The sequence below is a fragment of the Myotis nattereri genome, assembly GCF_964212035.1.
Source record: "Myotis nattereri genome assembly, chromosome: X".
Lineage (NCBI taxonomy): Eukaryota > Metazoa > Chordata > Mammalia > Chiroptera > Vespertilionidae > Myotis > Myotis nattereri.
The window spans coordinates 56,462,728-56,490,475 of NC_138078.1; positions in this window are offsets into that span (position 1 = coordinate 56,462,728).

Here is a 27,748-nt window from a genome sequence, read left to right on the forward strand (position 1 = left end):
TGATGATTCACTTCATGTTACATTTCCCCTTATGTAAGTAAGATATTAGTAATAAGCGAAATTGGGTATGGTGTACGTGGTTATTATCTTCACAATTTTTTTGTAAACCTGGAACTATTCTAAAATAAAACATCCATTAAAACAACCCTCAAAATCCTAGAAATGGTATCAACTGAACATAGTAGAATGGACCACTGAAATGACAGTCGAGTATGGAAATTGTATTAGAGCAAACACCACCTCCCTGCCATATGCTGGACTATAATGGAACTAGCTGAAATGAGAGAAAGAGAGAGGACAGTTTGGTAAAAATTTTACAAGTTAAGAGGAAGGTCTCTCTTTTATAACCAGAGTGTCTGAGATTTCTGCATCCTCTGGCACTCCCGCCCCTCCTGGATCATCAAGCAGAGGCTTTGTGATGTCAAGCCATACCATGGCAACAACTGAATCTGGGCAACCAGAGCTGAAGTGAGTGGCTCCTCATTAACCTAGAGTATATATAGAGGCCAGGACCCTTTGAGTAGTGTCTGTTGCCTCAAGATAGCGAAACTTAATAAGACGATGTTGTAGACTAGTAGAGATAAGGAATAAGGATAAGGAATAAGACTCCAAACACAAGGATAGATAAAGAAACTGGAAGTTTCAATTCATGTTACATTTACTCCATACATAAGTAAGTCATTAGTAATAAGGGAAATTGTGTGTGTTGTACAAGGTTATTACCTTCACATCTTTTCTGTAAATCTGGAACTATTCTAAAATAAAATATCCATTAAAACAACACTCAAAATCCTAGGAAATGGTAGCAACTGAAAATAGTGGAATGGACCACTGAAATGACGGGGGAGTATGGGAATTGTCTTAGAGGAAACACCAATCCGCTGCCATATGCTGGACTATAATGGAACTAGATGAAATGAGAGAGAGGGAGAGGACAGTTAGGGAAATATTCAAAGAGTAAGATGAAGGTCTCTGTTCTATAACCAGAGTGTCTGAGATTTCTGCATCCTCTGCCACCCCCACCCCTCCTGGTTGGTCAAGCTGAGGCTTTGTGATGTGAAGCCACACCATGGAAACCACTGATTTTGGGCAGTCAGAGCAGAAGTGTGTGGCTCCTCATTAATCTGATAAGTATATATAGAGGCCAGGAAAATTTGAGTAGTGTCTGTTGCCTTGAGATAGCAAAACTTAATAAGACAATTGTGTAGACTAGTAGAGATAAGGAATAAGACTCCAAACAGAAGCATGGATGAAGAAACTCTAAGTCCAAAAGTGAATTTATGTTTGTATTGAGGGGGTGGGATGGATGTTCGTGGTGTCAGTCATGAGGAGCAGGGTGTTGTGTTAGGGCTCGCAGTTTATAATAAAGAATTTGATTCCTTTTTGCATGGCTGACTATTGAATATTGTAAAACTATTGAAATGATGGTCAGCTCAAGTTGTGAACTTTTATGCCACAACAGGTAGAGTTTTTCCGTTAACATCATGGTCTAGAACAGCATTGTTGGATATTGGATATATTAAAAAAGTGAGGTTTGACTCTGTTTCATTGACGAGGAGGGATCTATGGAGGGGGCAGGCATGTGAGAAGAGAGTAATGTAGATTTCTTTAGTTGGGGCAACAGACAAGCCATTATATACTGAGCCAGACCCTTAACATAAGGACAAGGAGAAGTCAGAATGGGGATTTTTTCTGAACACTTTCTCATACTGTTAAGAAAAAAGAAGCTCATGCTCAATTTCGGTTTGTTTTGGGGGGCCGATGGATGGTTGTGGTCGCAGTCATGAGGAACAGGGTGTTCTGTTAGTGCTGGAAGTGTATAATAAAGAATTTGAATTCCTTTTTACATGGCAGACTATTGAATATTGTTAAGCAATTGAAAGGATGGTCAGCTCAAGATGTTAAGTTTCATGCCACAACTGGTCCAATTTTTCATTTAACAACTTGGTCTAGAACAGCATTACTGTATATTGGAGATACTAGAGAAGTGAGGTTTCACTCTGTTTCACTGATGATTCACATCATCTAACATTTGCCCCGTAGTTAAGTAAGATATTAGTAATAAGGGAAATTAGGAATGGTGTACATGGTTATTATCTTCACAATTTTTCTGTAAATCTGGAACTGTTCTAAAATAAAACATCCATTAAAACAACACTCAAAATCCTAGGAAAGATTAATATCTGAACACAGTGGAATGGACCACTGAAATGACGGGGGAGTATGGCAATTGTCTTTGAGGAAACACCACCTCCCTGCCATAGGATGGACTATAATGGAACTAGAAGAAATGAGAGAGCGCGCAAGGACAGTTTGGGAAAAATTTTAGGAGTTAAGAGGTAGGTCTCTATTCTATAACTAGAGTGTCTGAGATTTCTGCAGCCTCTGCCAACCCCGCCCCTCCTGGAGGGTCATGCGGAGGCTTTGTGATGTCAAGCCACACCACGGCAACACTGATTTTGGGCAGCCAGAGCTGAAGTGAGTGGCTCCTAATTAACTTAAAAGTATATATAGATGCCAGGACACTGTGAGTAGTGTTGTTGCCTCAAGGTAGCGAAACTAAATGAGACAATAGTGTAGACTAGTAGAGATAAGGAATAAGACTCCAAACACAAGCATGGATGAAGAAACTGCTAGTCCAACAGTGAAATTATGTTTGTATTGGGGGGGGGGGATTGATGGTGGTGGTCGCAGTCATGAGGAACATGGTGTTGTGTTAGTGCTGGCAGTGTATAATAAAGAATTTAATTTCCGTTTTACATGGCAGACTATTGAATATTGTTAAACTATTGAAACGATCATAAGCTCAAGACCTGAAGGTATATGCCACAACTGGTCCAGTTTTTCCTTTAACAACTTGGTCTAGAACAGCATTGCTGGATATTGGAGATACTAGAGAAGTGAGGTTTCACTCTAACTGATTCACTGATGTTTCAATTCATGTTACATTTACTCCATACATAAGTAAGTCATTAGTAATAAGGGAAATTGTGTATGGTGTACAAGGTTATTACCTTCACAACTTTTCTGTAAATCTGGAACAATTCTAATATAAAACTTCCATTAAAAAAACACTCAACATCCTAGGAAATGGTAGCAACTGAATATAGTTGAATGGACCACTTAAATGACAGGCGAGTATGGGAATTGTCTTAGAGGAAACTCCAACTACCTGCCATATGCTGCAATATAATGGAACTAGAGGAAATGAGTGAGAGAGCGAGGACACTTTGGGAAAAATTTTAGGAGTTAAGAGGTAAGTCTCTGTTCTATAACCAGAGCGTCTGAGATTTCTGCATCCTTTGCCACCCCCACCCCTCCTGGATGGTCAAGCTGAGGCTTTGTCATTGAAGGGACAGAAAGGAACTTGAAAGAACCATTCAGAACTAAGCAGAAATGCACCCTCCTCCCTCTTCAAGGACAAGGCAGAGACATGCTCTTCTCACTCTCCTCTACCTTGTCTTGCAAGGCTGGGCCCTCAGCCCAAGCTGCCCCGCCACACCCCGAGATTGACCCCAAGAATGCTGGTATTATCCTAACTCTCCCAACCAGCCACCTGAGTGGACCAATGAAGCTCCAGAAATGTAGCTGAGGTCATAATAAGGCTATAATGGAGGATGGCTCCAACCTTCAGAATGTGATGGTCAATTCCTGACCCTTATGCTGTAAAACCCTGACCAATCTCTGTAACTCACATCACCCCTAAAGCCCAACCCAAATAGCTAGCCCTATATAACCTTTGTTCTCCAGGGACACGCTCTCTCGCCTCACCGCTGCGCCGGATAGAGGCTGGGAGCCAATTCTAGAATTGATCAATAAAGACTCGTTGCTTTTGCATCGGAGGAGGCTCCCTGGTGGTGGATTATTGCGGACCCCGAACTCTGGTAATAACATTTTGGGGGCATGTCCAAAATCCCCAAGAAAAACCCGCGAGGGACCCCACTCCGAGAGTCTGCTGTCCGCGGTAAGTGTCTATGTGTTGTCTGTTCTGTCCTATGCGAGCTCGCATCTGAAATCTTGCCTGATAAGATCAAAGTGGACGCACTGGTGGATCTCGGGCAGGAGGAGTCAAGGGACGTCTTGAACCTCCATCTGGCGGTGTTTAAAAGCCCCATCTGGCGGGGTATAAAAGCCCCATCTGGCTGGGTGTAAAAGCCCCATCTGGCGAGGTGTAAAAACCTCATCTGGCTTTTTTTCAGTTTTTCTTCCGCGGGGTCGGAAGGCTGTTCTTAAGTGTCTCTGTTTGTTTGGTGTCTGTGTTCTTTTGTTTGATTTTGTGGACTCACTGGACGGACGCTATGGGACAGACTCAAACTACTCCTTTAAGCATTATGGTCGTTTTAAAGTCAAGGGCTGGGCCAAACCTGCTTGCCAGCCTCAGGTGTGGTTTTCCAGAACTGCTGAGAACTTGGGATCTTGAAGCTTACTGAATTCAAATGATAAAAAACTTATGTCTTGCATTTTTGAAGGTTATTCTTAAAAATTTTACTGATTGAGAAAAACTGTGTGTTGTGGTAGCTAAATGCCTTTGCTGAATGAATGTCTGGTGAAAGTGTGTGAGTGTGGAGGGAGGGGGCCTGCCCACTCCTCTCCTTTGTGTGACTCCACAATTTTGGTCAGGCGGGTACCTGAGTAAAGATCTGTGAAAACAGGTCACCCCTCCCTTGTCTGTCTCTCCTCACAGATCATCATGAGGTCGGGACAAAGTAAACCTGCTGTTCTTAATTACATGTTAAAAAAAAAATTTTTAAGGAATACAATAGAGATTGTAAAATTAAAATGACTGCTAAAACACTGAGGAAGCATGAGTGAACTGAGTGAACAGCTGTTTGTTTGTGTGGAACTAGCCAATTTGCTACCAAGAGGGGGACTGGACGCAGTCATAACTCCTCCGGTAGGTTCTCACCAAAACGTTGGTCAAGAATTCTGTTCTAGGACATGGGTGCCAGGAGTGCCCCCACGCCCGTCTGGGGAGTTGGGCATTGTTTTGTTCATCTGCTCAGCTCCAGTCTGGGCTAGTCTTCTGAGAGTGTGAATACGAGTGTTTATCTATTTTGGCTGCTCATTACTAGTCTCTGTAAAGTGAAAGTTACTTTGATTTATTTTGCATTTCTGTTAATTCATCTGGCTGAACGTTTGGACTGGACCCGCGGTGGGCTGTAAGAATCTCTAGCAATTCTCAGAGTCTTTTGCTCGCCACTACAGGAGGAATCAGCCCACTTAGTTAATATAAATTTATGTCTATCGGTTGCTCTTACCTGGGTTGTATATCGCTGTAATTCCAAGATTGCTTAGTTCTGAGATTGCTTATAAAAGAGTAAAAGAAAAAAATCTGTGAGGAAAAGCAGCCTGGGCTGAGAGAAGTGGGGCGGGGGAGGGTTGGCAGTTATACTGCTGGCTGCAAACCTAACAGGTCTTATCAATGAACTTCAAGGCTACAAAAAATAACTGTAAGCACAGTCTTTCTCTGCCCTGGTTTATTCTTATAACCCCTCCAATGCTGAATCAGACCGATACCTGTTCTTAGTTTTATCACAAAAGGTCTAGATATATCTTAAGAGTAAAAGTACATTTAAAATATGTTCATAAATATTAATCTAAAATTGCTGAATGTTCACCTTTGATAATCATTAAAGGATTAAAGTTTCTAAGAATAAAATAAAACAACAACTTAACTCCCGCTAGAAAAGCGGAGGAGGAACAAAGCTAGAATCTGCAGCCCCCCCCTGCTGATTTAGAACTGTTTGCCAGGCAGACTCAGCCCTTGAGAGCCAGGTCAAAGAAGTGGGGGCTGAATGCCTGAGCTGCCTGCAAGGCCCAGAAGCCCCTGGTGGAGAAGATGTGTGCGCGCAGTCAAGAAGAGCCTACAGGAGCTGCAGCAGCTGCTGGCAGGCACCTAGGTGCAGGCTAAGCTGGAGAAGGCCTAGGTGCTGGGATGAAGGTGCTGCGCCTGCTGCAGGGCAGAGCTTGTGGCTGCAAGCAGCTGCAGGCAGAAGCCAGTGAGCGCTTCTCTGCTGGCTACATCCAGTGAAACCCTCCTTGAGTCCATACCACTGCAAAAGGGCAGCGGCTTCCGGGATTTGCTGGGGGACACTCTGGCTGGGCCCCTGGGAGACCCTAGTCTGGAAGAGGACGGGTTAATATCTCCTTCAAGTGCACTCTCTTGAAAGAGGCCTGGTTGCTGCTCTGCCACAAAGGTAACTGGTAAAATGGCAAAATGCAGGGCCCTAAGGGTTCACAAAAAAGCACTCTCCCTGGACCTGGGAGCTATCAGGACTTTGAAATTCTCCAAGAGAGGAGGAGTCTGACTCAGACTGGACAAAACCTCCTTGGGTTAGAAAAACCAGAGGCTGCATATTGAACTTATCCACTGCAGTTTGCTGGGCAGAGGTCCAAGCCCAGTTATATAGGGGTTAAGCTACCTTGTACAGCAAAACAACTTTCTCCTGTGCCAGAATACATTGTAAAAAAATTGAATGCATGATAAACCAGTAAGCTGGAACAAGTAAAATAGGGAAACTGAGCAGAAATCCTATCTTCCCTAAACCAATGACACTTGGGAGTAAATGCTTTGCATTTGCCTCCCTAAAACTAAGGTTAAATCGTTTATGACAATCTGATTAGTGTCATTTGTTGTTCACACCCAGGGACAAATGAAGTTAAAAAATAAGCCTTATTTTGATTATTTCCTTTATTCAAGAGGAGCCAACCCGGTTCCTCCCTGCAACATAAATGATAAAATGTACGTTAAGGAATTTTAAAATTGCTGAAACCTCGCTGCCTTGGGTCCAATTCTGCATGTGTAAGAAGGGACAGAGTAAAGGCCAGAAGAAGCTGGCAAGGCCATCCAAAACACCCAGCCGCTATTGGCCAGAGCCGTCTGAGGCGGACCTCCTCAGACTGGCAACAGCTGACTCTAACTAGGGCAGGTTGGGCTGTTTCCAACTGGGCCTCCATGAGCCGATGGTCAAAATGAAGATTGGAGACTAGACTGGTAACTTTATGATTGATGCAGCGGCAGAGCCCTCGGTAGATACTCAGAAGGTAGCTCCCCTCTCAGGTCAGGAAGTCACCAATATTGGAGCTACCAGTACAGTACCACAGCTCCAGACTGTCCTGCCACCCCCGCCTATGTCAGTTATGTGGCCATCAGGTGGTTCATGAATTCCTATATTTACCAGTTGACCTGGTCCCTCTAATGGGCAGAGACCTTTTAGCCAATATGGAAGCAGAAACCACTTTTACCCCAGATGGCTCAGCCCAGCCTTGCCTAGGTGAAGAGACCTCTCCAATGATCCTGTCCTTAGCAGTGTGGAGAGAGAAAGGATGGAGACTCTATAAGAACCAGCCAAAGGCCCCCACATCTGTTCTTGTCAGGCCCCATCACGGGACTTGGGCAGTGTTTCTGTTATCTGCCAAAATTACCAAGACTGTAAAAGTACTTGTTCAATGAAAAGGTATAAATGTAAATGTTTATTTGATATTTATATATCTACTTAGGTATAAATATTTGTTAGATAAATAAAACCCCCGCTTAGTTTCCTGGTGTATTCTGGAGCAGCCTATTCAGCCTTGACAGAGCCAATGGGACCAGTAACATCTAAAAGACACCAGTTCTAAAAACCACCAGACAAACTGCCTTTTTCCTTGGACATCAAAGAGGACTGGGGACCTCAGAAAGAACACGGTAACTCATTCGTTTCTAGTTATGCCAGAATGCCTGTACCCTTACTTGGACGTGATCTATTACAGAAATGACAAGCCACCCATAAGCTTGTTCGAGATGCCCTGCCAGTGCCACCTCGGACTCTGTACATCCTTTCCAACCTGGAGACTCGATGTGGGTAAAAAAGTTCACGACCCCAGGACTCACCACGACTTGAAAAGGACTATACCTGCAGAAAATTGTATAATAGACTCAGATGATGCCTGCATCTTCATAAACATGGCTTCAGAAAGACAAGGACAATTTTACCTTATATAGAAAGGTCAAAGAGTGGACTTTAGTCACCTCCCTAAAATCTTTGTATAGCCCTGCCATATCTCATGTGTAGTAGTGGAGGATTTGACTGCCTGAAGAGGCCATGATGCCAATATTATGTTTCATTGTATTAATGTGTTGTATTAACTTTCAATTCTCTTACAGGTTTAAATGTAGCTGTAACTGGCAAATGTCCAGTCTCCCACACTAAGGAACATTGCTATAGCTATGTGTTAGCTGTCCTGGAAGGGGACTATGTGGGGTGAACTCCAAAAGTAAAGGGTGTCTAGCTGCCAAGAGGGCAGGTGCCCACCTGGGCAAAGGAGAATACCCATCATGTTTTAGTCTCTATCGAGAGACAGTTGACAGTTGGCAGCCTGTATACTATCTTGTAGGCCTGTGTGACCATGCCCATGTCAGAAGTGGCACAAAACCTCAACTGTAGAAAACTGGGAAAAGCCAGATTGGAATAGAAGGTCTCAGGCATGGTTATGCATTTCTAAAGAACATAGAAAGAAGGTTTAAAGGCTGGTTTGTAAGTATAAAATTTATAAAAGTTGTGTACATGAAAAAAAAAAGAAATGTTAAAAGAAAATGAATCAAATGGTACAGGCCAGTAAGTCAGAAAGCGTAAATAACTTACATTCTGCCTCACTAAACAGAGGGTAAATAGTTATGCCAAAGTACTTAGAAAGAACTGATAAAAGAAATCCAGCAGTTACTCTTTTGTTATAACTCTGAAGAGTCCAGGAGAAAGAACTAACAAGAAAAATCAGAAGATCTTAGAGCAGATCAGTATGTTTTTCTCCTTATATAATTCCTCTGAAATTTGACAATGCAAAATAAGTCATGGCAATACATTTATTTGCATGAAACCAATAAGACCGGTTTTCAATAGTGATTTTATTGACCGGAAACTTTGACTGGAGTATCATGTTTTAAAAAAAACCTGTCTGAGCTCTGAAGACTTGAAGCCAAAAAAAGTGCCACAGGAAAGGCCTGGTATGCTACTTGGAAGCCCTGAAGATGGCTGGCGCTGGAGCGTCAAGCCCATGCCCTACAATCACTGGCGGTTGGTAAGAGTAGAAGGGGAGCAATAAGGATGCCTCTGCGTCCCTGCGGAACCCCACACACTCTGGGCCACAAGGAGTAGGAGGGCAACTGAATTGGGCCTTAAAGCCTAGAGCGTGGGCTCAGGTGGAGTTGCTACAGGTGATGGATTCACCTAATGCAGCAGATAATGCAGACAGGCCTGATGGCAGCTGGATGGCTTGGCTTCCTGGCCCTACGGGACACATTAAGATTCAATCATGAAATTCCAGCAAAGGTAGTCAGTTACCATTCTTGTTGTGTTTATGCAAACATCAGGCCAAATTGAATACAGTTGATAAATTAATCTTGATTTGGCTTTTTGATAGCCATAGAGGAATTTTAAGAAGAAAAATCCTATTTCAATAGAAGTTGTTAAAGCTTCTTTCCCTTCCACCAAACCATTTGTTATAGTTTGCCTCTGCCAGGTCACAAGCCCAGCTCCTTCTGTGCCCAGGACAGCAGGGAGCCTGACTGGAAGGTGACCTCTGACTAGACACACCCACTGCAGATCACCCTCAAGAAGACAGCGAACCTCGGCGGACCCCTTGTAACCCTCCTGATGCTGTTGACTTTCCGACCTTGCATTATCAACAGACTAGTCCAATTTGTCAAGGAATGTATAAAAGTAATTCAGTTAATAGTTCAGTCCGTCTCATGATTGAGCCGGAAGTTCCAAGACAAGGGAGGAATGAAGGGACAGAACTGAACTTGAAAGAACTAAGCAGAACTAAGCAGAAATGAACCCTCCTCCCTCTTCAAGGACAAGGCAGAGATATGCGCTTCTCACTCTCCTGTATCTTGTCTTGCAAGGCTGGGCCCTCAGCCTAAGCCGCCGCCCCCCCCCCCCCCCGAGAGTGACCACAAGAATGCTGGTATTGTCCTAACTCTGCCAACCACCCACCTGTGTGGACCAATGAAGCTCCAGAAATGTAGCTAAGGTCCTAATACGGCTATAGTGGAGGACGGCTGCAACCTTCAGAATGTGATGGACACTTCCTGACCCTTATGCTGTAAACCCCTGACCAATCTCTGTAACTCACATCACCCATAAAGCCCACCCCAAATAGCTAGCCCTATATAAACTTTGCTCCCCTGGAACACGCTCTCTCGCCTCACCGCTGCGCTGGAAAGAGGCTGGGAGCCAATTCTAGAATTGATCAATAAAGACTCGTTGCTTTTGCATCGGAGGAGGCTTCCTGGTGGTGGATTATTGGGGATCCCGAACACTGGGAATATCAGTGATGTCAAACCACACCATGGCAACCACTGATTTTGGGCAGCCAGGGCTGAAGTGAGTGGCTCCTCCATAACATAAAAAGTATATATAGAAGCCATAACCCTTTGAGTAGTGTTTGTTTCCTCAAGATACAGAAACTTAATAAGACGATGTTGTAGACTAGTAGAGTTAAGGAATAAGACACCAAACACAAGGATGGATGAAGAAACTGTAAGTCCAAAAGTCAATTTATGTTTGTATTGGGGGGGGGGTATGGATTGTCGTGGTGTCAGTCATGAGGAATAGGGTGTTGTGTTAATGCCGGACGTGTATAATAAAGAATTTGATTTCCTTTTTACATGGCAGACTATTGAATATTGTTAAACTATTGACAGAATGGTCAGATCAAGATTTTAATTATTATGCCACAAGTGATTGAGTTATTCTTTTAACATCATTGTCTAGAACAGCATTGTTGTATATTGGAGATACTAGAGAAGCGAGGTTTGACTCTGTTTCACTGATGAGGATGGCTCTAAGGAGGGGGCAGGCATGTGATAAGGGAGTAATGTAGATTTCTTTATTTGGGGCTCCAGACAAGCCATTCCATACTGAGTCAGACACTTAGCATAAGGACAAGGATGAGTCTGAATGGGGATTTTATTCCCAACACTTCCTCATACTGACAAGGAAAAAAAAAGCTGATGTTTAATTTACGTTTGGATTGGGGCGGCAGGATGGATGGTGGTGGTGGCAGTCATGAGGAACAGGGTGTTGTCATAGTGCTGGCAGTGTATAATAATGAATTTGATTTCCTTTTTACATAGTAGACTATTGAATATTGTTAAGCTATTGAAAGTATGGTCAGCTCAAGATCTGAAGTTTCAGGCCGGAAATGGTCCAGTTTTTCTTTTAACAACTTGGTCTAGAACAGCATTACTGGATATTGGAGATACCAGAGAAGTACGGTTTCACTCTGTTTCACAGATGATTCACTTCATCTTATATTTGCCCCCTAGTTATGTAAGATATTAGTAATAAGGGAAATTGGGTATGGTGTACATGGTTATTATCTTCACAATTTTTCTGTAAATCTGGAACTATTCTAAAATAATACATCCATTAAAACAACACTCAAAATCATAGGAAGTGGGAGCAACTGAATATAATCGAATGGACCTCTGAAATGACGGGGGAGTATGGGAATTGTCTTAGAGGAAACACCAACTTCCTGCCATAGGATGGACTATAATGGAAATAGAGGAAATGAGAGGGAAAGAGAGGACAGTTTGGAAAAATTTAAGGAGTATGATGAAGGTCTCCGTTCTATAACCATGTGTCTGAGATTTCTGCATCCTCTGCCACCCCCGCCTCTCCTCGTTGGTCAAGCTGAGGCTTTGTGATGTCAAGCCACACCATGGAAACCACTGAATTTGGCCAGCCAGAGCTGAATTGAGTTGCTCCTCATTAACCTAAAAAGTATATATAGAGGCCAGGACACTTTGAGTAGTGTCTGTTGCCTCAAGAAAGCGAAACTTAATAAGAAGATAGTGTAGGCTAGTAGAGATAAGGAATAAGACTCCAAACAGAAGGATGGATGAAGAAACTGTAAGTCCAAAAGTGAATTTCTGTTTGTATTTAGGTTGTGGGTTCGATGGTCGTGGTGGCAGTCATGAGGAACAGGGTGTTGTGTTATTGCTCGAGGTTTATAATAAAGAATTTCATTTCCTTTTTACATGGCTAACAATTGAATATTGTTAAACTATTGAAATGATGGTCAGCTCAAGATGTGAAGTTTTATGCCACAACAGGTAGAGTTTTTCCTTTAACACCGTGGTCTAGAACAGCATTGTTGGATATTGGATAAACTAGAGAAGTGAGGTTTGTCTCTGTTTCATTGATGAGGAGGGATCTAAGGAGTGGGCAGGCATGTGAGAAGGGAGCAATGTTGATTTCTTTAGTTGGGGCAGCAGACAAGCCATTCCATACTGAGCCAGACACTTAGCATAAGGACAAGGAGAAGTCTGAATGGGGATTTTTTCTCAACACTTTCTCATACTGTCAAGGAAAAAAGAAGCTGATGTTTAATTTAGGTTTGGATTGGGGGGTGGGATGAATGGTGGTGGTCGCAGTCATAGGGAAGAGGGTGTTGTGTTAGTGCTGGCAGAGTGTAATATTGAATTTGATTTCCTTTTTACATAGTAGACTATTGAACATTGCTCAACTATTGAAAGGATGGTCAGCTCAAGATGTGAAGTTTTATGCCGCAACTGTACCAGTTTTTCCTTTAACAACTTGGTCTAGAACAGCACTGCTGGATACTGGAGATACTAGAGAAGTGAGGTTTCATTGTAACTGTTTCACTGATGATTCACTTCCTGTTACATTTGCCCCATACATAAGTAAGATATTAGTAATAAGGGAAATTGGGTAGGGTGTACATGGTTATTAACTTGAAAATTTTTCTTTAAATCTAGAACTATTCTAAAATCAAACATCCATTAAAACAACACTCAAAATCGTAGGAAATGGTAGCAACTGAACATAGTGGAAAGGAAACTTTAATATCTGAACTTAGTGGAATGTACCACTGAAATGACGGGGGAGTATGGGAATTGTCTTAGAGGAAACACCAACTCCCTCCCATATGCTAGACTATAATGGAACTAGAGGCAGTGAGAGAGAGAGAGAGAGAGGTCAGTTTGGAAACATGTTTAGGAGTTAAGAGGAAGGTCTCTGTACTCTAAGCAGAGTGAGATTTCTGCATCCTTTGCCACCCCCTCCCCTCCTGGATGGTTAAGCTGAGTCTTTGTAATATCAAGCCACACCATGGCAACCACTCATTTTGGGCTACCTAAGCTGAACTAAGTGGCTCCTCATTAACCTAAAGAGTATTTATATTCCAGATGAATATTTGGAGACTTCGTTCTAGATCTATGAAGCATGCCATTGGTATTTTAATGGGAAGTGCGTTGAATTTATAGATTGCTTTGGGTAGTATGGACATTTTAATGATGTTGATTCTAGCAATCTATGAACACAGTATGTTCTTCCATCTGTTTATGTCTTCCTCTATATCTTTTTTCAACGTCCTGTAGTTTTCTGAGTAGAGGTCTTTTACCTCTTTCGTTATTTTATTCCTAGGTAGCTTAATTTTTTTTGGTGCAATGGAAAACGGATTGTATTCATAATCTCTCTTTCTGAAAGTTCACTATTGGTGTATAGAAATGCCTCAGATTTCTTGGGGTTAATTTTGTGTCCTGCACTGCCAAATTCATGTATTAAGTCTAGTAGTTTTTTGACAGAGTCTCTAGGGTTTTGTATGTATAATATCATGTCCTCTGTAAATAAGGACAGTTTTATTTCCTCTATTCAAATTTGGGTGCCTTTTATTTCTTCTTCTTGCCTAATTGCAATGGCTAACACTTCCAGTACTATGTTGAACAGGAGTGGTGAGAGGGGGCATCCCTGTCTTGTTCCTGTTCTTAGGGGAAATGATGTTAGTTTTTGTCCATTGAGTATGATGTTGGCTGTGGGCCTGTCATATATGGCTTTTATTATGTTGATTTATGATCTTTCTACTCCCGCCCTACTGAGGGTTTTTTTCAAAAATGGGTGTTGAATTTTGTCATGCTTTTTATGAATCAGTTGATATTACCATGTGGTTTTTTTTCTTTCAGTTTATTTATGATCCTTCTACTCTCACCTTGCTGGGAGTTTTTATCAAAAATCGGTGTTGGATTTTGTCAAACGTTTTTTCTGCATCAATTGATATGACCATGTGGTTTTTTTCTTTCAATTTGTTTATGTGATGTATCACGTTTATTGATTTGCGGATGTTGTACCATCCTTGCATCCCTGGGTTAGATCCTACTTGGTCATGGTTTATGATCTTTCGGATGTACTGATGGATCCGATTTGCTAAGATTTTGTTGAGGATTTTGGCATCTATGTTCATTAGGGATATTGGCCCGAAATTCTCTTTCATTGTGTTGTCTTTACCTGGTTTTGGTATTAGGGTGATGCTGGCTTCATAGAATGAGCTTGGAAGTGTTCCTTCCTCTTGAATTTTTTGTAGTAGTCTGAGGAGGAAAGGTTTTATTTCTTCCTCGAATGTTTGGTAAAACTCCCCTGTGAATCCGTCTGGTCCTGGGCTCTTCTTTGATGCAAGCTTTTTGATGACTGCTTCAATTTCTCCCGTAGTTATTGGCTTGTTGAGATTTTTAAATTCTTCCTGATTGAGTCTTGGAATGTTGTATTTTTCTAGGAATTTGTCCATTTCCTCCAGGTTGTCTAGTTTGTTGGAGTAGAGCTGTCCATAGTATTTTTTAACAATCATTTGTATTTCTGTGGTGTCTGTTTTTATTTCGCCTCTATCATTTCTGATTTTGTTTATTTGGGTCCTCTCTCTTTGCTTCTTGGTGAGTCTGGCTAGAGGTTTGTCAATCTTGTTTATCCTTTCAAAGAACCAGCTCTTGGTTTCATTGAATTTCTGTATTGTTTTTTTGGTCTCTATGTCATTTATTTCTGCTCTAATCTTTATTATCTCCTTCCTTATGATCACTCTGGGGTTTACTTGTTGCTCTCTTTCTAATTCTTTGAGTTGTAGAGTTAGGTGATTTCTGCCATTTTTTCTTGTTTTTTTGAGATAGGCCTGTAGAGCTCTAAACTTCCCTCTCAGGATGGCTTTAATTGTGTCCCATAGGTTTTGGATTGTTGTGTTTTCATTGTCATTAGTTTCCAGGACGTTTTTAATTTCTTCTTTGTTGTCATTGGTAACCCAATCAATATTTAATAGCATGCTATTCAGCTTCCAGGGTTTTGAGTATTTTTTTTTGTTTTTATTGTAGTTTATTTATAATATTATGCCATCGTGGGATGCGAAGATGCTTTTTATGATTTCAATCTTCTTGATTTTGGGGAAGCTTTGCTTGTGACCCAATATATGATCTATTTTTGAATATTTCTTATTAGCACCTGAGTAGTATGTATATTCCCTGTCTTTGGGGTGAAGTGTTCTGAAGATGTCTATTAAGTCCATCTGATCTAGTGAGTCATTTAGGATTGCTGTATCTTTGCTGATTTTTTGTCTAGAGTACTTATCCAGTGCTTTCAGTGGTGTATTAAAGTCCCCTACTATGATTGTATTGTTGTCAATCTCTCCTTTCATATGTTCCAGGAGATTTTTTATGAATTTGGTTGCTCCTGCATTGGGTGCATATATGTTTACCAGGGTTATATCTTCTTGTTGTATTGATCCCTTTAGTATTATGAAGTGACCGTCCTTATCTCTTGTTATGGCCTTCACTTTGAGGTCTATTTTGTCCGATATAAGTATTGCTACCCCAGCTTTCTTTTCCTTTCCATTTGCCTGAAAGATATTTTTCCATCCCTTCACTTTCAGTCTCTGTGAGTCCCTTCTAATGAGGTGGGTTTCTTGTAGACAGCAGATGTATGGGTCATTTTTTTTATCCATTCAGCCATTCGATTTCTTTTTGTTGGAGCATTTATTCCGTTTACGTTTAAAATCATTATTGAAAGGTACTTGTTTGTAGCCATTTCTTTTTTGTGTGGCTGTTTTCTTTCTGAGCTTTTTATTTCTTCTTTTTATAACAGTCCCTTTAGCATTCCTTGCATTGCTGGTTTGTGGTGATAAACTCCCTTAGCCTTTTTTTGTCTGTGAAGCTTCTTATTTCCCCTTCAAATTTGAATGATAGCCTTGCTGGATAGAGTATTCTTGGATTCAGTCCTTTGCTTTGCTTCACTTTGTAAATTTCTTTCCATTCTTTTCTTGCCTGATGTGTTTCTGTTGAGAAATCAATTGATAATCTATTGGGAGATCCCTTGTATGTCACTTTTTGTCTCTCTCTTGCAGCCTGTAAGGTTCTCTCTTTGTGCTGAACATTTGCCATGGTAATTATGATGTGTCTTGGTGTGGGTCTTTTCGGGTTCAACTTGTTTGGGACTCTCGGGGCTTGTGTGACCTTTTTCTTCCCCAAATCAGGGTAGTTTTCTGATATTATTTCTTCCAATAGGTTTTCTAATCCTTGTTCCTCTATCTGTTGTTCTAGGACCCCTATTATTCGTATGTTGTTTCGTTTCATGTTGTCCCAAAGCTCCCTTAGGCAATCCTCCTGCCATTTATTTTTTTTCTCCAACTGCACTACATTTTCGGTGTGGTTTTCTTTCTTGTTTTCTAACTCAATTATTCTGTCCTCTGCTTCTCCTAGTCTACTGTTGATACTTTCAATGGTGTTTTTTATTGCAGCTATATCACTCTTCATTTCTTCTTGGGTCTTACTTAAGTTGTTGATTTTTTCATCTGTTTCTTCTAGCTTCTTCCATATGTTATTTATTTTTTCATCTGTTTCTTCTTGCTTCTTGCATAGGTAGTTGACTTTTTCATCTGTTTCTTCTTGCATCTTGCAGAAGTTGTTGATTTTTTCCTCCATCCGATTTATGCACTCAAGGACCCTTATTCTGAATTCTTTTTCTTTCATGTTGCATGGCTCTGTATTACTTAGCTGCTTTCCTGGAGAGTCCTCTTCTCTTTCCTTTGGGGGTTTCTTTGTCTACCCATGTTTGATCTTACTGACATATCTAGATGTTGAGTCATTCAGTGGCTGCTCCCTGGGTTGCAGTGACTCCTTGGTCTTTGGTTGCTTTTCGGGCGGTTGCGGTAGCAGCTGATCCTCATTTGGCAGCAGCTCCTCTGGTCGGTGCTGTTAACAGCTGTGGTGGCTCTTCTGGCTGGTCGGGGGAGGTTTCACTGATGGGGAGGGATCTAAGGAGGGAGCAGTCATCTGAGAAAGGAGTAATGTAGATTTCTTTATATGGGGCACCAGACAAGCCAGTCCATACTTAGCCACACACTTAGACTAGGAGAAGTCTGAATGGAGATTTTTTCTCAACACTTTCTCATACTGGCAAGGAAAAAAGAAGCTGATGATTAATTTAGGTTTCGATTGGGGGGGTGGGATGGATGGTGGTGGTCGCAGTGATGAGAAACAGGGTGTTGTGTTAGTGCTGGCAGTATATAATAATGAATTTGGTTTCCGTTTTACATACTAGACTATTGACTATTGTTAAACTATTGAAAGGATGGTCAGCTCAAGATCTGAAGTTTTCGCCGCAACTGGTCCAGTTTTTCCTTAAACAACTTGGTCTAGAACAACATTGCTGCATACTGGAGATACTAGAGAAGTGGAGTTTCACTCTGTTTCACTGTTGATTCACTTCTTGTCACATTTGCCCCATACATAAGTACGATATTAGTAATAAGGGAAATTAGGTATGGTGTTCATGGTTATTATCTTCACAATTTTTCTGTAAATCTGGAACTATTCTAAAATAAAACATCCATTAAAACAGCACTCAAGGATGGTATAATATCCGCAAATCAAGAAACGTGACACATCACATAAACAAATTGAAAGAAAAAAACCACATGGTGATATCAATTGATGCAGAAAAAGAATTTGACAAAATTCAATACCCATTTTTGATAAAAACTCTCAGAAAGGTGGGAGTAGAAGGATCATACCCCAACATAATAAAAGCCATATATGACAGGCCCACAGCCAGCATCATACTCATTGGACAAAAACTAACACCATTTTCCCTAAGCACAGGAACAAGACAGGGATGTCCCCTCTCACCACTGCTGTTCAACATAGTACTGGAAGTATTAGCGATTGCAATTACGAAAGAAGAAGAAATAAATGGCATCCAAATTGGAAAAGAGGAAGGAAAACTGTCAATATTTACAGAGGACATGATATTATACTTACAAAACCCTAGAGACTCCTTCAAAAAGCTACTAGACTTAATACATGAATTTGGCAATGTAGCAGGACACAAAATTAACCCCAAGAAATCTGAGGCTTTTCTATACACCAATAGTGAACTTTCAGAAAGAGAGATTATAAAAACAATCCCACTTACCATCGCACCAAAAAAATTTAGTTACCCAGGAATAAAATTAACTAAAGAGGTAAAAGAACTCTACTCAGAAAACTACAGGATGTTGAAAAAAGATATAGAGGAAGACATAAACAGATGGAAGAACATACTGTGTTCATGTATTGCTAGAATCAACATCATTAAAATGTCCATACTACCCAAAGCAATCTATAAATTCAACGCACTTCCCATTAAAATACCAATGGCATACTTCACAGATCTAGACCGAACTCTCCAAAAATTAATCTGGAATAAAAAAAATGACTCTGAATAGCTGCAGGGTTCCTGGAAAAGAACATAGTAGGTGGGATCTCAATACCAGATATCAAGATGTATTACAAAGCCACTGCTCTCAAAACTGCCTGGTACTGGCACAAGAACAGGCATATAGATCAATGGAATTGAATAGAGAGCCCAGAAATCGGCCTGAACCAATATGCTCAATTAATGTTTGACATAGGAGGCAAGAACATTCAATGGAGCCAAGATAGTCTCTTCAATAAATGGTGTTTGGAAAATTGGTCATATATATGCAAGAAAATGAGACTAGACCACCAACTTACACCATACACAAAAATAAACTCAAAATGGATAAAGGACTTAAATGTACAACAGGAAACCATAAAAATTCTAGAAGAATCTAAAGGGAACAAAATCTCAGACATATGCCGAAATAATTTCTTCACTGATACAACTCCTAGGACACTTGAAACTAAAGAGAAAATGAACAAATGGGACTACATCAAAATAAAAAGCTTCTGCACAGCAAAAGAAACCATCAACAAAACAATGAGAAAACCCACTGTGTGGGAAAACATATTTGCCAATGTCATATCTGATAAGGGCCTAATCTCCAAAATTTAGAGGGAACTCATACAACTTAACAAAAGGAAGTTAAACAATCCAATCAAAAAATGGGCAAAGAACCTAGATAGACACCTCTCAAAAGAGGATATTCAGAAAGCCAAGAGACATATGAAAACATGCTCAAAGTCACTAATCATCTGAGAGATGCAAATCCAAACAACAATGAGGTACCATCTCACACCTGTCAGACTGGCTATCATCAACAAATCAACAACCGACAAGGGCTGTAGAGGACCTGGAGAAAAAGGAACACTTGTCCACTGCTGGTGATAATGCAGACTGGTGCAGCCACTATGGAAGACAGTATGGAGTTTCCTCAAAAAACTGAAAATGGAACTCCCATTTGACCCTGTGATCCCACTTCTAGGAATATATCCCAAGAAAGCGGAAACACAAATCAGAAAGGATATATGCACCCCTATGGTCATAGCAGCACAATTCACCATAGCTAAGATCTGGAAACAGCCTAAGTGCCCATCAGTAGATGAATGGATAAGAAAACTGTGGTACATCTACACGATGGAATACTATGCTGCTGTAAAAAGGAAGGAGCTCTTACCGTTTACAGTGGCATGGATAGAACTGGAGAGCGTTGTGCTAGGTGAAATAGGCCAGTCAATGAGGGAAAGGTACCACATGATCTCACTCATTCATGGATAATAGAGAACATTATAAAGTTTTGAACAATAGATACAGAGTCAGAGCTGCCTCAAACAGATTGTCAAACTGCAGCGCGAAGGCCAGGGAGGGTGGGGGGGCAGGAGGGAGGGGGGTAAAAGATCAAGCTAAGGACTTGTATGCATGCATATAAGCATAATCAATGGACATAAGACACTGGGGGATAGGGGAGGCTACGGTACTGTCAAGGGCGAGGGAGAAAACAGGGACACATATGTAATACACTTTGAAATACTTTAAGCAATAAATAAAGTGATTTCAAAAATTAAAAAAAATAAAAAAAAATCAAGAAAATTTTTTTTCCATTTATAATGCTAACAGTGAGACACCCAGGAAAACACACATGGTGTCAAAATAAGCCAAAGGAAAATCATTTGGGCACATATAAAAAGTTCCCTAAGTAAAAATTTCTTTATTAACAATAATAGATACAGAGGCTGAGCTGCCTCAAACAGATTGTCAAACTGCAGCGCGAAGGCCGGGGAGGGTTGGGGGGCAGGAGGGAGGGGGGTAAAAGATCGAGAATATGTCGATAATATGTTTGTGTATTTTCAGAAAAGAACTTCAAGACCACGTGGATTGCTGCAACAGAGAGGAATTCTCAGGAATGCTCCAGTCATGAAGACAAGAGGAGAGACAGTTCAGAGATGGAGACGCTGAAGACGCTTTTCCATGCTAGCAGTCAGCAGCTGTGTGTCACTGCAGATTGCCCAGGACCAAACCAGAGAGGGTCGGACCTGCATTGCCACCATTTTTCCACAATCCAGAACTGAAATATCATTGTTGACATGTACACATAAGGAACTGTTGGACATTGAAATTGGGACTTAAAACAATTTTTGTCCTTGAAATGTTATGCTTAAGTTTGAAAATGTTTTGGGTTACGGATTGACATTGTTATCGTTTTAATAGCCAGAGTTTTGTTCTTGATATTTAAGTTTTATTTTCATTATAGTAGCTTAATTAATAAAACAAAAAAGGGTGAGATGTGGGAAACTGACATAGGGTTAAGCTTCGGACTGACCTGCTGGCAAAGTCACAAACAAGTCCTAGCTTAGAGGGCACAGTCCTCTTACCATAATTAGGCTTGACCTTATGACACTCCCTAGATGTTATCTGGGAATCTAATGGGCTGAGGAAGTGCAGGAAGTATAACCATGGTGTAAACAAGTGAAACTCACAAGGAAAGTGAAACTTTGGTAACCACTACCTTGTTTACCACTCACTATAAAAAGCTTCGTGCTGACAACCCCCACCGCTCTCAAGGTAGACGGCGTAGCGGCCTGGGTCCATTACACTCCCGTCCAGTCAGCGGACCCATCCATGACCCGGAAAGACTTCATCACCAAATGGAGCATCAATCAAGTTCAACGCTACCCTCTCAAGCTCAAGCTGCAGCGTGCTCGACCTGCCTGATTCTGGTAACATTGCTCGAGATCACTCCTGTCACCAGGAGCCCACACAATACTGTGTAATAGACTTAGATGATGCCTGCTTCTTCATGGACATGGCTCCAAAGAGACAAGGACAATTTATAGGATCACATGTTTAGTAGCAGAAGATTGGGTTGCCTGAAACGGCCATGATGCCGATATTATGTTTCATTGTATTGATATGTTATATTGACCTTTGATTCTTTTGCAGGTTTAAATGTGTGTTGGCTGTCATGGAAAGGAACTGTGTGGGGTGACCCCCAAAAGTAAAGGGTCTCTAGCTGCCAAGAGGGCAGGTGCCCAACTGTGCAGGGAAGTGTGCCCATCAGGTTCTGGTCACTGTTGAGAGACAGTTGAGAGTTGGCAGCATGTATACCGCTTGCAGGCCTGCGTGACCATGCCCATGTCAGGGGTAGTAAGCTGGAAAAGGCCTGTTTAGAATAGAAGGTCTAATGCATGGTGATGCATAGAAAGAAAATTTAATGCCCACAATTACTGTTTTGTTATAACTCTGAAAAATCCATGAAAAGGAATTGGCAAGGAAAGTCAAAACCTTAGAGTAGATCAGTATGTTTTTCTCCTTATGTAATTCCTCCAAAATCTGGCAATGCTAAATAAGTCATGGCAATACATTTCTTTGCATATATTTAATAAGACCAGATCCTGATAATGGTTTTATTAACAGAAAACTTTGACTGGAATATCATGTTTTAAAGAGCCCTGTCTGAGCTCTAAAGACTTGAAGCCAGTAAGAATGCCACGAAGAAATCCTGGTATCCTGGTTGGGAGCCCTGAAGATGGCTGGTGCTGGAATATCAGGTCGATCCCCTATGATAACTGGCGGTTGGTAAGAGTAGAAGGGGAGCAGCAAATATGCCTCTACATCCCTGCGGAACCCCCGCACACTCAGGGCCACAATGAGTGGGAGGGCTACTGATATGAGCCTTAAAGCCTGGAGCATAGGCTCAGGTGGAGTTACTATAGGTGAGGGAGTCACCTAACTCCGCAGATAATGTAGGCAGGCCTGATGGAAGCTGGATGGCTTAGCTTCCTGGCCTACTGAGCACATTAAAATTCAACCATGAGACTGCAGCAAAGGTAGTCAGTTACCAATCTTGTTGTGTTTATGCAAACATCAGGAGAGTAGGTAAATTAATCTTGATCTGGCTTTTTGATAGCCATGGAGGAATTTTAAGAAGAAAAATCCTATTACAATAGAGGCTGTTAAAGCTAAAGTGGATTCTTTCCCTTCCACCGAACCATTTGTTAAGCGTATAGGGATAGTTCAGTTGATAGTTCTGTGTGCCCAGTATGGGCCTCTAGCAATGGTGGAATAGTAATGCAGTCCCTGTCATGATTGAGCAGGAAGTTCCAAGAAACTGGGGGAATGAAAAGGCGAAGGATAAGCCCTCCATCTTCCCCGTATCTTCAATATTGGGGAAGCCGCCATGTGCTCAGGATAGTACCAGCTTCCGGTATCCCAGGACACTGCCGACCACGCCCAGAACCTTTTTAATCTAACAAATGACAATCAGGGGACGTGCGTGCCTTAGCGATGACCACATCCTGTGTAATAAGACCCGACTTGCACCTAGCCAATCGGCAGGGCCCACAATCATCTCCCATCCCCTAACTCCACCCTCTATTAAAACCCCATTTTTTTCCCATAGGTATTCTCTCTCTTCTTGCCTTTGTGAGGATAGGAGCCAGACATGGGTCTGTGATAATAAAGGACTCTCTGCTTTTCCTTTGGACACAGCTGGCTCCCTGGTGAGGTCTGTTGGGGATTTAAAATCTGGGCATAACAATAACCAAGATAGTGGCGATGGTAAATTTGGACTTTAAGCTGAATGAAGACAAGAGGGAGAAAGATAGAATGAATCAGATAATTGTATTTTACTACAGGAAGGGGAAATCCTCCAGTAAGCAAGCCAACAAATGCAGAAGAAGAAGTGGTGGAGTGTTCATCTACCACAGGTGATACACAGGTTCTCCGAGGGGAATACACCTAATAATGTGAATCCCTCTATAAACAATGCTTCAGAAAAGTGCATTATGAGAAGATGAAAATATTACTGGTCTCCTTGAATAAATACCATCAAGGGTATAAAGGAAATATGTTTGTATTTTTGTGTGTTTTCAGATAATGGGGAGGGATGTAAGGAGGGGGCAGTTCTGTGAGAAGGGAGCAATGTAGAATTCTTTAACTGGGGCAACAGACAAGCCAGTCCATACTGAGCCAGAAACATTCAATAAGGACAAGGAGAAGACTGATTGGGGATTTTTTCCTCAACATTTTCTAATACTGACAAGGAAGAAAGGAACCTGATGTTGAAGTTAGGTTTGGATTAGGGGGAGAGGGGTGGATGGTGGTGGTCGCTCTCATGAGAAACAAGGTGTTTTGTTTGTGCTGGCAGTGTATAGTAATGAATTTGATTTCCTTTTTACATGGTAGACTATTGAATATTGTTAAAGTATTGACAGGATTGTCAGCTCAAGATGTGAAGTTTATGCCACAACTGGTACAGTTTTTCCTTAAACAACTTGGTCTAGAACAGCATTGCTAGATATTGGAGTTACTAGAGAAGTGACGTTTCACTCTGTTTCACTGGAGATTACTTCATGTTACATTTCCCCATAGCAAAGTGACATATTAGTAATAAAGGAAATTATGTATGGTGCACATGGGCATTATCTTCACAATTTTTCTGTAAATCTGGAACTATTCTAAAATAAAACATCCATAAAACAACACTCAAAATACTAGGAAACGGTAATATCTGAACATAGTGGAATAGACCACTGAAAGGACAGGGTTGTATGGCAAGAGGCTTAGAGTAGACAACACCTCCCTGCCATATGCTGGACTATAATGGTACTAGAGGAAATGAGAGAGAGACGTCAGTTTGGGAAAATTTTAGGAGGTAAGAGGAAGGTCTCTTTTCTATAACCAGATCGTCTGAGACTTGTGCATCGACTCCCCCACCCCCGCCCCCCTTCTTGGATGGTCTAGCTGAGGCTTTGTGATGTCAAGCCACACCATGGCAAACACTGATTTTGGGCAACAAGAGCTGATTTGATTGGCTCCACATTGACAGAGAGAGTATATAATAGGCCTGGACCCTCTGAGTAGTGTCTGTTGCCTCAAGATAGCCAAACTTACTAAGAAGATACTGTAGACTTTTGGAGATAAGGAAGAAGACTACAAACACAAGGATGGATGAAGAAACTGCAAGTCCTAAAGTGAATTAGAAGTCAGTGTCTCAACTGGATGACGAAGAAGTGGATAAGGTCAGAATACCTTATTCAAATGCTCCCCCTTCCCCCTTAATTCCTAACCCAAGATTCTGGCCTTGTCCTTTTTGGCCAAACACACTTCCTTGTTCAATCCATTGTTATTCAATTACAAGCCCATTTCCAAATCATTCTCCAATTTCAGGCCAAAACCGATGTCTTTTTGTGTTTAACTTGTTTCCAAAGTACATATGTTATGCCCAGATTTCAAGATCCCCCAAGACAGAACACTTGGGATCCGAGTCCAGTGCAAAAACATAGAGTCTTTTATTCAAGCCCGGGACTTGGTCCCCCTCCTGCCTCGATTACTGGATGCAAGAGAGAGCCCCGACTCCCAAGGGAAAAAAGTATTAATAGGGCTTGTGGTCAGGGGGTGGGGGCACACTCTGACCACTGATTTGGCCGATTCGGTTGATTTTTTGATAGCGGGGGGCTAGTGATGCAAAGGCAGGGTGCAGCTAGGGCCTTTTTACACAAACACAGGGGGTTTGCTAGCATACCCTTGGCTTTGGGGTAGTTTCCACCGCTTTCCCATTGGCTGAGATAAGGGCAGGCTGAGTAACTGATACATTCTGCGGCTTTTTCTTGGAAGAGGGGATAAGGACACAGCTATCAGTACTGTTCTGTCCTTTCATTCACCCCTTGTCTTGTAACTTCCGACTCAATCATGAGACGGACTGAACTATCAACTGAACTACTTTTATACACTTCTTGACAAATTGGACTAGTCTGTTAATAATGCAAGGGCTGTAAGTCAACAACAGGAGGAGGATTACAAGGCGTCTGCGGAGGTCCGCTGTCTTCTTGAGGGTGATCTGCAGCCGGTGTGTCTAGTCAGAGGTCACCTTCCAGTCAGACTCCCTGCTGTCTGCCTCAGACCTTCCATTTTAAATAGGCCTTTCCCTGATCTCTACAGCCGAGGTTTGTACCACTCCTGACATGGGCATGGCCATTCAGGCCTGCAAGACAGTACACAGGCTGCCAACTGTTAGGTGTTTCTCAATAGAGACCAAAACCTGACGGGTATTCTTCTTTGTCCAGTTTGGCATCTGACCTCTTGGCAGCCAGACACCTTTTACCTTTGGGTTTCATCCTATATAGTCCCCTTCCAGGACAGCTAACAGATAGCTATAACAATGTCCCTCAGTGTGGCAGACTGGATACTTGCCAGTTATTCCCAAAGACTACCAAGGACTGTAGACCATCACCGGTCCACCGATACAGCTACATTTAAACCTGTAAGAGAATTGAAGGTTAATACAACATATTAATACAATGAAACATAATATTGGCACCATGGCCTCTTCATGCAACTAAATCCTCCGCTACTAAACATGAGATATGGCAGGGCTATACAAACATTTCAGGGAGGTGACTAAAGTCCACTCTTTGACCTTTCTATATATGATAAAATTGTCTTTGTCTTTCTGAAGCCATGTCTATGAAGATGCAGGCATCATCTGAGCCTATTATACAATTTTTCTGCAGGTATAGTCCTTTTCAAATTGGGGTGAGTCCTCGGGTCTTGAGCTTCTTTACCCACACCGAGTCCCCAGGCTGGAAAGGACGTACAGAGTCCGAGGTGGCACTGGCAGGGCATCTCGAACAAGCTTATGGGAGGCTTGTAATTTCTGTAAGAGATCACGTCCAAGTAAGGGGTACAGGCATTCTAGCATACCTATAAACGAATGAGTTACCGTGTTCTTTCTGAGGTCCACAATCCTCTTTGATGTCCAAGGAAAAAGGCAGTTTGTCTGGTGGCTCTTAGAACTGGTGTCTTCTTAGATGTTTCTGATCCCATTGGCTCTGTCAAGACTGAATAGGCTGCTCCAGAATACAACAGAAAATTAACCAGATGTTCTATATACCTATAAATATTTATACCTAGGTAGACGTATAAACATCAAATAAACATCCACATTTACACCTTTTAAGTGAACAAGTACTTTTACAGGCTTGGGGATTTTAGCAGATAAAAGGAACACTGCCCACGTTCATCGATAGGGGCCTGACAAGCACGAATGTGGGGGCCTTTGGCTGGGGGGTATAGAGTCTCCATCCTTTCTCTCTCGGCACTGCTAAGGACAGGATCATTGGAGAGGTCTCTTCACCTAGGCAAGGCTGTGCTGAGCCATCTTGGGCAAAAGTGGTTTCTGCTTCCATTTTGGCTAAAAGGTCTCTGCCCATTAGAGGGACCAGGTCAACTGGTAAATATATGAATTCATGAACCACCTGATAGCCACCTCACTGACATCGGCGGGGGTGGCAGAACAGTCTGCAGCTGTGGTACCATTCCAGTAACTCCAATAATGGTGACTTCCTGTCCTTAGAGGGGAACTAACTTTTGAGTAACTACTGAGTGCTCTGCTGCCGGGGTCCAACCCCAGCAGGTCCAGGGGTTCCCAAAGGCGTAGATGGAGTCGGCGAAGAAGGAATGACACGGAGACAGCGTTCAGTTGATCAGCAGCCTAGCCAGGATCTCCAGCCAAGTTCTGGTCTCGATCTCCAGAGAGGTTCTGCTTAGGATCTCCTGCCAGTGTCTGTGTCCACGTTCTCTTTCTAGTTTCTCCAGATTCTCCAGCCAGGTTCTGTAGCCATGTTCCCTCGCTAGGTTCTCCAGCCAGGTTCTGTCCAGGTTCTCCAGCCAGGTTCAGTCACCAGGTTCTAGTCAGGTTCTCTTGCCAATTTCTGTAGTCAGGTTCAGTCCAGGATCTTTTGCCATGTTCTCTCGCTAGGTTCTGTCTCTAGGTTCTGAGGCCAGTTTCTGTCCAGGATCTTTTGCCATGTTCTCTCCAGCGAAGTTCTTCTGTCCCTAGAGAACGTTCTGTGTAGGTTCTGTGCCTAGGTTCTGTCTCCCTCTCTGTCTCTTGCTGTCTTGTTACATCTGTATTTATACCAGTTGATTCAATCCTATCAATCTCTATTACGAAGGTTAGGGCGTTTCTCATCTCCATTCCAGGGAGTAAAGATTATGTAGCTTAAGCATGATTGTTCATAGTTAAAGTGATTCATTACCCACCTGGCACTTAGTTAAGAGGTTTCATTCCCTCCCTAACTTCAGAGGAAAATCCCTACCTGGGGAAACAACCTTTCTCAGAGACCTTGGTTAAAACACATAGTGCCAAGAAGGTGAGCAAACCTATTAAGAACAGTATGCCATATATGCCAGGTCCCTTGAAACAACAAGCATGGACTGGCTCCCGGCAAATTCCCCCTTTTTTATTT